The 12219-nt window shown below is 39.9% G+C and overlaps 1 long non-coding RNA gene across 1 annotated transcript; it reads right to left on the reverse strand.

Annotated features, from left to right (window-relative positions):
* Positions 1-462: 462 nt before the first annotated feature.
* LOC131893281 (uncharacterized) lies at positions 463-1643 on the reverse strand. The gene is made up of 2 exons (XR_009374668.1): positions 1517-1643; positions 463-1312 (listed from the first exon to the last, which is right to left on the reverse strand). It is a non-coding gene; the product is annotated as an uncharacterized LOC131893281 (long non-coding RNA).
* Between the last annotated feature and the right edge of the window lie 10576 nt (positions 1644-12219).

The raw sequence follows: 12219 nt of genomic DNA on the forward strand, positions 1-12219 counted from the left end.
CTTCTAATGAATAATGAGATATGGATATGGCTAGGAATAGCTGATAAGATGAGTAACTTTTGTTGCATCAATATTAAATGCTGGCCTAAAGAGGCCAAATCCATCCCTCTGCTTGATCTTCAAGTTAGAGGCTAAACTAGTGGTCGAGAGTGGCAAGGAGTTTGGTGACGGATGGTGGAGCATTGTGGTGGAACCACCATCCATGTGTGTGGACTTTTAACAAACCACTTGTGGACCTGAATTTGGTCATGGTTCCGTTGTGAAGACCACATTGACAGTACCTCGGTCGAGACCAATTTGACGTCGTCTTTGTATCTACAAACGGACTACGTTACTTCCCAGCCATTCTTACAATAGCTTCCATACCAACCCAAGATTGACAAGGCTAGGGGGGTAAGGCTGATCAAATGTCTCCAATTTTTCTCCACAATAATATTTCTTGTAATTTCATTTAAATAAAGGTTCTTATTTTGAGAACTGGATTTATTTTACTGACGACGAGGCCACGCAATCCGCAATGGACTCCCGACCATTCAACCCAAACGATCACGCTCCAGACGTGGCGATGGGGTTCGAGCATTGGTTGGAAAGGTTCGAGATTTACTGTGATCACAAACTGGAGGAACCCTCTCACGATGACGACCCAAAAGCCACAGCTCCGCGAAAAATACCACTTGCTCGGTCGGTGATAAGATCGGACATCTCGTTGCATTTGGCCGGAATACTTCTAGGGGGAGCATGCTTGAGCCGGAATCCTCCGAGGTATTCGATAATACTCAGCCCGTGGGTATTCCACACACTCACGAAGACAGCCATGACGACAACACCAATGGCAATGTCGACCAAGAGTCCTTTAGCAGCGACTCTTTGGGAAACCATCCAGGAGAGACGATTCAAATGTCAACCACCCCCGATCCTTCGGCTTCATTAAACCTTCACGAAAACTTTGAAGATCTTGTCATCAAAGGGAGCTCGTCCTCCAATCCAGTCTCTCAACGGAGAAAGTATGGATTCCTGTACGACTTCTCAACTCATTCTGTTGCCACCAACACCCGATATTTTGAGAGTGACCAACTCCGGTCCATGCGGGCCAAAAAGGAGTAGCGTGAAAAGCGGAAAGAGAACAAGAGCGTCAAAACGGTCTTTAAAGTGGAAGGACACGATCAATACGACTACAACCGTGTCCTGGAGTTCTTGGGCGAAACCGCGAAAGGCGAATTGAAGAAAGGCAAGAAGACCCACAAGTCTGGCGGTATAGTGGCCTTGACGGCCAGCAATGGCCATTGGAGCATGCTGATGTCTGCCAACGGTTCTGGAAATGGCAGAGTGAAGGGCAAGGCCAGTCGAAAGAAGTCCAAAAACGTATCAAGTTAATGGCAATGTTAAATGTCATTAGACCGGGGGAGAAGAAGAGGATGACGACGACGATGGGAATGATAGGGATAATAATGTGCCGGGTGCTCTTGGCCCGAAGGTGAATGACGTAACAGACAATTCGAAAAAAGTGATTACTAACCTCGTACAAAAAATGTTGTTCGTATGTCGAGCAGAAATTCGAGATGCTTTTACTAACCGGTTTTGTTCCCAATCGCTTGCTTCAGCTCTGTCGCACATCCGAACCATCTGACTTCTAGCACAGAAACAATATATTTGGTCGGAGCCTAGTGATTACGAAAAGCAACAGTGAGGAGTGTGCACCATGTTGAGTAATAATTAGAGCTTGCGGAAGACTAAGGTCCGATTAGATATTGCTTCATTCAGAGAACAACCAAGATCCAAATCATTGAAATTATTTTCAAGAAAAAGGCTAGTTGTGGTACCGCATCTGCTCTTCAATTTGCGAATCCTGATTCGATATCAGGCTAGCCGAGTCCAAGCTTCTTTGTGGTATTTGATTACAGCATGAGCTACTACTTTTAACAGCTTTAATGGGCGAACCTTCGGTCATTTCCGAGGGTGAGGTACTAATTAATGTTGGGCTTTGACGACGAAGCGGGAATATCTCTTAATTGGGACACCCATCATCAGATGGCAGACCGAGCGAGAGGGTTGACATATGACTTCGTAACAAATAAAACAAAGCGTTCAAGAAACGAATCTAATTATGACTGAACACTTCCCCCCCAAGTCCAGGGTCATTTCAGATAAAGGTTCAATCGGTTTGAGATTCTTTTTGTACGAAGTGGCCTTGGTGAGATTGTGGGAGAATTTAGGTCAAGAGGAGATTCCTCAGTATTCACGTTTGGAGCGAGATGACTATTCCTTACGTACAATAGAACGAAAATTAGGAAGTATGGATATAAAGTCGCATCACATTTCAACAACCTTTTTTGCTTTTGCAGGAGTAGGAGACGTTTCCTGGAGAGCCTAGTGGACCATTATCCAAGTTTATAAATCTATATTTAGTTAAGTCCTCTCTAAATGTAACGTTGGGAAGAGCGCCAATGTCAAGCGGAGGTCAAAATGTACGATGGAATACCCAACGATAAGGAAAACTCACTGTTAAAAGAATGCCCGACGTAATATAGGTTTTCAAACTATGGATAACTCTGCATAACGAAAAGCTCATCAACTTCGTGCAAAACCTGACATCTCACTCACTGACACGTGCTACTTAAAAAACTTTAGAGGGGAAATTTAAAGAAGATCAGCATCTTTATAGGACACTAAATATGTTTGTCAATCCATACGGTACTCTTGGCCCACGCTCACTCATAAGGTGGAAAAGTCATTTTGGAAAAGCTCGAAACTTGATCACGCCTGTGTAAAAATAGATGGCTAACGATCGAGTTTCCTTTAGCAACATTCAATTTTGCGACTCGCTCAATTTACACTCCATCCTCTGTTGAAGAGACATCATTTCGGAACGGACTTTGTAACACATGAGAGGAGGAGGAAAGTAAGCATTGTGAACAAGAAACGACCAAAAGAATGAGATGTCAATCCAAGTGGAATTTGTGCCCCTCTCCTTCTCGGCAGCGTTTCAATCCTGGACGACAACAACAACAACTGCCACAAAAACTCTTCGCCAAAAATTCCCGTCTCCTCATCGCAATTTATAAGCAACTTGGATCCAAGGAATACTCTCTTCACATTCCTGATCCCAGAATAAACAATTTCCGAAGTGCCCGATCGCATTGCATTCATCGGAATCGTTCAGTCATTCGTTTTCCTCGTGAGGAACTTGAGGACGGAGAGCGAGCCATCATAAAACTCATGCCTTTTGTTATCGTCGCTTCGGCATAAGTGTACCGGTCTAAAACGACATTATTCGGACAGACATCAGGAGGTCCCGACTCCCGAAACATTCACTCAATGAGGAGAGCAGAGTGAAGAGAGCGAGCGGACTCAAAAGAGATGAAGGAATGTGACACTCGGGTTTGAAGTGCGCTCTCCTCATGTGGATTTACCCCCACTCGATGTTCCACTTTAGGGTACAAGTGTGTTCCCAGGCCTCCCAGGCCCCCAAGGCTTGTTGCACTCAAGAGCATGACTTCAAGTCATAGATTATGCCCTTGGAGGCTAGATGGCGAGATGGAAAGATGGATGGATGCTTCCGGGGTTTATGCTTATTCTCTCACCGAGTCGACTAGCATGTCGGTAATAATGGTCCTTGATTGGAGACTGTGATGCAATTGATTCGTCAATGTCCGGCTTAAGAGAAGAAAGGAAGTTTAGAACTGAGATCACTGATGACTGATCAGACTCTGCATTATGCTCTTGATGAACCTCCGTTACACTGGGGGAATTATCTCCAGATGGGTTGGAGTGTATTGCGTTTTGTCTTAATTGTTACTATTAAACACGTTAAGGAGCACCTAAGTCGGGATAGGAAGGGGGATTATAACTTTGATTATGCTGGGAGCTTTTCAAACAGTTTTTATTGCACGTATGGATGGTACTTTTCGTAGCGTTATGTGGCTTGTAAAGGTAGAGATACTGATCTCTCCAGAGGTGTCATGGATTCAAACCGTGGCGCCGGAATTTGCGACAACTCATATCATCCTCGTAATGCCTTGACAATTGTTTTGCACATTCCGTAGGCATTATTGTTGACGCTCTGTCAACAAAATTAAGGTCTAGGCATTAAAGAATGTACTAAGTTGTTTTGAACGCTTACGATGGTTTGTCCGCCAGTGTCTCCAGTAGAAAGGATGAAAAAAGGGCAAAACATTGCCAAGAATTTGCGCAAGATTTTCAAAAATGGCTGCCATACCAAAATTGCAGTGCTTTAACCTACAGCTCACACTAAAATTATGGGACTTGCATGTTGCTTTAGCTGCCCGTAGTGCTCCCAACCTGACTGGAATCGTTCAATTCCATATTACTTTCTCTGGCACTTGCAGAGTTCAAACAGCACAATGGCTGACTCTAAAAAACAAAATAGACTGGCCAAAATTGTATCACTGAAGTTTCCGGTACACACAAACAAAAACAGCTAGCGCGAGATACTTTTTTCTTTTTGCTGACTTCCTTACCGCTGCTAGGATTGGAATCCCAGCAGTTCAAGACGAGATATTTATTTATTTATATATATTATTTGATCGACCAACGAATTATTGTTGGCTGATCTGGCTAACCCTTGAATATAAGGTTGATCAGGAATTTTCGTCAAAAACTTGTCCATATCTGACTTAAATCCTACCACTGGATCAACGCCTACATACGACCTACGCATATTTGAGGCGAGCAAATTGAACAATGAAGGAGCCCGAGAAAGAAGAGAGGTGGACTTCAATTCTTATTATTGAAATGATTTTTACCTTTTTCACACACTAACCGTTCAAATTTGAGGCACTTAGGATCTCTACTTTATTTCTAGATTTTGCCCAAAAATGCATTTTATCTGAATATTTCATGTTTTTTTTTTAAATTGTTCCAAGTGCTGGACCTTTTTGAGAAATAACCTTTAATATTAGAAATTTAAGACATTTTCACAATTTCAACCCCTTAAAAGAGCGTATTACATAAAATTGCGCAAAGCTAGTGCATTTCTTGAAAGGGCAAACAATTTCTGGAAAGAGTGCAAACCACCACCTGCATTTTTTTCAAGAAAACTTGCAAAATTTGGAGGCTTTATTATCTATATAGTGCGTTTTCTGATGTAAAAATAATTATTACAAAATTTCCAACAAAGTTTAAGAAAATTTCACATGCTTTGCTTTTTCTGAATTAAATGTTTGGTTTTGCAATCAGCAAGCTAATGTTTCAAATGAATGTCTTTCGATTTGCCGCGCCCTTTATTTCCGGTTTTAATTATAGGTTGATGGAATAAATAATTCGGAAGTGCATTTGGTTTCCTTCATTATAAACGGTCGCCCAACCCGTGGTTCAGAGATTACGGTTTGCCATCGGGAGAGAATTAACTCTTTGAGGCGAGTTTGATTGCATATCTCCACATTGATGCTTTGGCATGGCATAGGCTTTTTATACTTTTTATAAATTTCAATAAAGTACTGGTTGCATGAATTTGAAGTTTCATCACTTGGAATATTTCAATTTGACCCTTAAATATTAGTGTATCATTGCTACTAGTACCCTATATTAGAAGCACTAGTTGCTACTAATGTTTAGATTCGGTCAAGGTTCAAAATTAGATTATTAAAGTTACCTAGAAGTTGAACCACATGGATATGTTTGAAGCGCTTTACATTTTGCCTGAATCCGAAAAAAATAACCCGGCAATAGCACCCGAATAAATTTTGAATGTAAGCAATAAGTTTGAATTATAAATAATATATAACGAATGCCAAAAAGGAGCAAAAAGGAGCTTTTTCCCCAACAATAACATTTTAGTTAATTTGTCCCAAATGTGGCCAATTTGCCTTTTTCAATGTGTTCTTATGACATTTGGCAGACGCATTCCTAGTATATTTAGACCAAGTGCAACAATTCTTCTCATTCATTGTAAATAAGCTCAACAAATTTGTTAGTGCACTTCATAGGTGCATGTCTTGGTAGTCCTACAACAAGAACTTCACTATTCTATGCAGCGTAAGCCCTTGAGCGCTTGAGACGGACCGAAATGCTGAAACAGCGAAAAATCGAGTCCGGCTAGGCCCAGGTGTTTGTACCTAAGTGTGGGACTGGGACATGAATGCCTGTGGAATAGGAACACGCTCTCGTCGTGTTTTGAGCCTATGTGAGTCAGCGAACAAGGAGCAAAGGCCAGCCTTGTTGGTGTTTCTTTCCTCTTTCTGAGGTGTATGTGGACCTGAAACTTGTGTATACTGGATGGACTAACAGTAAAGGAGGAGAATCCCAACGAGAGCATTCACCAGACACTTCCAAATTCCAAGTTCCAAATTCAGAGTTGGTCCAAAGTCCCCCGAACAGTTTGGCAACGAATCGCCCATTCATTCAGCTGCCAAGTCTTCGTCGTGATCTAGTTTGGCAAGCAAGGTTCTTCATTCTATCCCGATGTCTTTTGAGTGACCTGACGTGAATATTGAGGCGGTGCCCATATTTTGACAAGGTGACAAATGACCTCGTAAAGTGTGCTTTACAAACTTATCAGCGTGACTCCAGACTAATGAGCGATCAATCCCAGTGTCTTGGGCCAAATCCCATGGTTGATGTGAGCCCTATTCTCTAGACCCTAGGGGCAGACATCCTCGATGCGTAGTGTATGACGCCCTGGAAACTTGTCACTTCCATTTGGAGTGTGAGAACAATACTCCGGACACGATGATGTTCTCCGGAGGCAACCATGGCCGACGAAAGGCCCATGGGACGAATCCTCATCAAAGCCATCATCATAATCATCACCATCACCATCCTGGATCTTCATCATCAGGCATGGGAGCCTCATCGCGATATCGAGTGGATCGGTCCGCTCTCAGTGGTCAGACAGATCTCTACTATCCAAGCAATACGAGGTGACTCCAGAAGCCAGACGGACCCTGAATGACCCCTGTCTAAAGCAGAAGCTTAAAGTGGACCATTGTGTGTTCCAGATATGATGTAGAACGGTATTACGTGAGTCCCCAGACCAATACGTATGGCACTGTTTCCACCAGGGACTATGCCAGCCTTCCCAGAGATCCGAGCCGAACCACACAATTGTCAGCTTATCAACGATCGATTCCCGGTCAAAGCGTGGCTCGGCAGTTTCACGACCACGTGGACAATTCGGCGTTTCCGATGGATCCAACCACTGGTTTCAACTCTAGAAGCGAGGTAGGACAGTAGGCACACAATATGGGGCATAATTATGGGTTTTTTTAATATCAGGGTCCGGGAAAACTACTTTTGATGTTTTAAGGGAGAAAGAATATTTACGTGCCTTTCTCAAGAAAAAGAGAAGATCAGATCAAAATCTACATCCATGGCATCAGTTTCAAAAGAATTATAGCATAAGGCTTAAAGAAATATTTTTAGCATTAGGTTTTAAGACAGTGATCCGTCTCATTCACGCTGTGAATCATCTGTTTGGCTATTTTTAAGCACATTTACGTAAGCTCTTTTTGGACCACAATTACTTCACTTTTGTGTACAGCCAAGTGATGATGTACATTGTTGGTCAAGGAATTGCTCCATATTCAAAGTAAAGACAAAAGATCTAGCTTGAATTATAACGCGTTTGAGTTGCTTCGGACAATCTCGTTCTAACTTTTAGGTATGATTAGCGACTCCGTCAGGCAATGTAATGATCATTTATCCCTCATGTCTTATATGTTCATTTAGCAATCAAAGGTGTTTCTTTACCGTTTCTTTTGGGCTGTCTGACAGACTTGACGTTAAAGATGAGCCCTTCTAATATGACAGAGGATTTGCAGCCTTATTTTAAGAATATTGCCTCCGTCAGAACAGTCTGGCACTTGCATGAGGAAAGTTGTTTGTATTTGTCAGTTGCGTCGCAAATCGATTAACATGCCATTGATAATTGATTAGCACAGAGACCTAAGATCATTTATGCTTACTCATTGTCGTCAAAGCATGTTTCCACTCAAGTTCATTGACTCAGTCCTTGGCTCAATTCGACTTAAGGAATCGGTATGATAATGACAAAGACAAATAAACTGAAGAGCAGATCAGGACAAGGAATGGACACTGGGCTCAAAATATTGCTACGTGAGTTTCAAATATGCTTTCAGGACTTTTGATGCAACTTGTTATATCCGAAAATAAAATCTGTGTTTCTTTTGCAAAGAAACAATCTTTCGTCGCTCATACAGAATAATTCATAATCCACCCATTTCAACACGCTTTCATTTGGCTAAGTTGTTAAAAAAAATTACCCCGAAAGACAGTATTGTTTAGTAATTCAACTGACGGTTCATTTTTACGGACTTAAAGTAATGAAATCCCTTGCTGTTCAAGATGGTAAATATATAATTCTTATTTAACTTTATACTCATATGATATCTGAGCTACCAACGAGTTTGAGTTACCCGATCTGGGTAGTCCTTAAATGTGAGGTTGATCAAGAATTTCGGTCAAAAAATTGTCCAACTCTGACTTGAAAGACACCGCAGGATCAACGCTAACATATTCAATACGAATATTTGAGGGAAGCAAATTGAACAATGAAGGAGCCGAAGAGCCTGAAGAAGAGAAAAGGGGTTCACTTTTCGAACCAACCAAGATTCTCAAGAGGACATGCTCATGGGGGTCGTTGTTTATCCCTTTGCACTTGAGCGCCCCCTTTAGACTTACGTAGGGATGTGTCAAGGTTTGGGCTGTGGAATGAGTTAAATCTTGAAATAAGTGGAGCTGTTATACAAAAAAAGCAAAGCAAAGTGCTAGATACGATTGAAAAGATAAAACTTTAAGCTCGCTTTGACACAGAAGTTCAATTGTTGGAGGAAAAAGCTATATCATTTTTACGTTGGACACATCCCTACATATCCGAAAGATGGCGCTTGGGCGAAAAGGGGAAAAAAACCATTCAAACTGATGCTGTGATCTTATCCTATTGGGCTGGAAAGGGCCTATGGATACTCATGTAGGCGGTTTGGTGCCAATTGAAATATCTAGTTTTGTTTAACGTTATAATACTAACATCCAATTGTCCAAACTTGCTAATTTAGATGAGTGAGCGTTCTCACTTCGCCTAGTGCTTAATATCATTTCCGTGGGATATTACCAGAAAAGAGAATAGTTTGAGGGAGGTTAACGCTAAGTTCACGCTATTATTGTTCCGCAACAGGTTTAAAATTGTGCTAATTTTGCTTCATTCTTCTTGAAAAACTGCAATGATTATTTTTCAAAGCTAATCGCACATATAGGGTGGGGCTCACCAACTAGTTTTACTATTATGTACGAACGCATACGGACCTTACATTTAGAAGGTGTCAATCTTCCATTTGCACTCGCACACGCACTGCTGCCAGCAAAGTTTTTATCAAGACAACATATAGAACAAGAAATAAAGCCCACTCGGTCTGGATGTGACCTTCTATCAATAATGCTCTGTAAATAGGCATTGGCGATAACAAAGTAATTATTTGGGCACTTTACTCACCACACACTGAATTAAAAAAACATCATTTGGGAATATTTATGACAAACAAGTGATACATGGTCAGATTCTTTTTAATTACACAAAGTCAAGGACGCCTCTAGAGCGCGAGTTCTTCGATTCGAACAGAATATGCGCATTTTTTTACCGTTGAAATGAAGACTTCAAAATAAGACATGTTACTAAAAAGCACTGCTGTGCTCATTGTCAAAGGTCAAGGTACAGGTTGCTTTAAACGATCGACAAACCATTGTATAGTTCTGACATGGTTGGAATAATTGCGAAATGAGCGAACTTGGTAAAGATGCGACAATGATGAAAAGAATGCTTTTAGAGCCTTTAGATTGTAATTACTCAATATTGCTTTGAAAGTTTCCGATGAGCGATCTAATGTTAATTGTTTATTGGCTACTCTTGCGCGAGGAAAGACAATTGCCCTTTGGCATTGAGAAGAAAGGTAAGAGGGTTAGTAAAAACCTCTTTTCTGCACAGTCTAGACATTTTGCATTTCAAAAGTTTCGTTTGAACCCTTTGGGAGAGCAACAAAAAGTCAAACCTCTCACGTTTCCACTTGACGTCAAGATGTTATGCTTTTCCTTGGCCAATTTATGACCTTCCTCTTGAGACATTGTCTGTTTCTTAAACCAAATCTAAAAGTCTTTATCCAATTCAGATCTATCAGCGCTTCACTAAACGTCTGGTGATAAATTAGGCTCCTTTTCCCCTTTCACTTTATCGTCCCTGTCTGCAGATTGATAAACAGATTTATTTTCTGAGTACTTTGATCATGATTAGATATATACTGTCAGCATTTAGTTTTTTTTGGCTTTACATCTTTATATATCAACTGTCTCATGAGCATTTGATTCCTCTGGTGCTGGGTAAGCAAAAGCTTTTTCTGTCTCTAATAATGAGACATCGCGCGGCAAAAAAAGGAAAGACAGCATTAGTAAAGCCTCTGCTAACGTTTGTTCTTGCACCGCTGTAAAGAAAGAGAATTAACAACCCTAGACAATAATTGATGTTTATGCGTTAACAGTGCTGTTTTCCAACTCTGCAAGCTCTATCCTGAACAAGTTATCAAACAAGAAATTGTGGTAAATTTAAATGAGACATTCAGCAACATCAAAAATCCAAAAAGAATTGGATTATCAATACCATAAAATAAATGAACACAGAAGGATGTTACTAGAATTGTTTCCTTTCCAATGATATTACATTAGTAATGGTACGTTGGGAAACCATTAGTTAGCCTCAAAATATAAACCCTGATAATCCTCACATCAAACTAAGGCCATCTTTTTGATTGACAATAACTCATTACTTGGAAATTAATTTTCGTCTTTATTTTCCAAGCTTTCTGGTACCCTTCATTTAATTTTGATAATTATTTGATCCCATTACTCCTATTGATGGTTCTATAGGGTGATAGGCTGTAACAACAATGCAATAAAGGTTGTTGTGCTGAGTGCATTCAGCCGAGAACACAGGGACAGCCAGATAATAATAAAACACACAAAAACTCCTGCTTATAGGATAACAAGATAAATTAATGTAAATTTGCAGTGGAACCACGTGTCTGTTCGTTTACGTATTTTAACAATATTGGCTCGAAACAAGTTCAACTTTACGGCACGAGATGACTCTTCCACAGAAAATGTTCAAAAAAGGGGCGGGAACGTCTCACTTTGATATTGAGCTTGATCAACAACATAGTTGTGTATTGTTGGAACAACTCATACATAAAGTTTGATGATAAAGATTATGGGTTAAGAAGTTGGACTAGATTCCTTGGAAAAAATCAATTCAGTTATTTGTGTGGCGGCATTACTATTAAATGCTAAAGTAGAACTCTCATCACTAGAGACAGTGAATATATTCAATTGCTTCTGGTGAAACATAGAAACAATATTTTCGTCAAAAAGGGCAAAGTATTAGAAAAAAACAGGTCCAACAATTGGGAAAATATTTGCTTCACAGATATTATGAATTGCTATTGTTTTTTTAATCAAAAGTAAGTGTGAAATTTAAGACTCTGTACAACACTGAGTTTTTATGATCAATTTTCAATTGAGCTAAAACAGTGCTACTAAATAATCAAAATTTTTACAATATTTTATCTAATGAATTTGTCAGCTGTCAATAACTTACTGATGTTAGATGGCTAGTTGTGTTGAAAAGAGGCTGTACTAAATGAATAATTTTCTTAGCCGCTTTATTTTGGTGTACTTGTGTCACAAATTATCTAATTGGGTGTTGCAAACTTTACAAAAGCCAATATTGGAACTTCTTAAAATACATTCTCCTCCTACAGGTCTAAAATTCAGATGCCACGAACTATCAACAATTATTTACAATTTTTTTTTGCAGACTAGTTAGAAAAAGAGTATTTTTCATACTTTTGCACTTCATCTTGCTAAAAAACCGTAGCCAAGATTTGGATAAATGTAATGCTAACTTAAACTACATGAATTGTCTTGTTTATTAACAAATTAAGTTCAGGATTGCAACAAAAAACGCACCACTGGAGGCAGGGCTGAATTTCCTAAGTAAAAACAAACGTTAGAAATGACTTGTTGAAGTAATAAGGTGCAACATATTTACCAAGATGCATTATTAATGTTCTTTGGTACAAAAATTTGACACACAAATGTCCAATTTTAAGATTGTTGGACACAGAAACTGTTATTTTTTTCGGAAATTTGGTCAAAACCACCTGAATGTTTAAAACTGCCTCAAAATGACAAGATATTTAA

Source organism: Tigriopus californicus, chromosome 2, assembly GCF_007210705.1.
Source record: "Tigriopus californicus strain San Diego chromosome 2, Tcal_SD_v2.1, whole genome shotgun sequence".
Lineage (NCBI taxonomy): Eukaryota > Metazoa > Arthropoda > Copepoda > Harpacticoida > Harpacticidae > Tigriopus > Tigriopus californicus.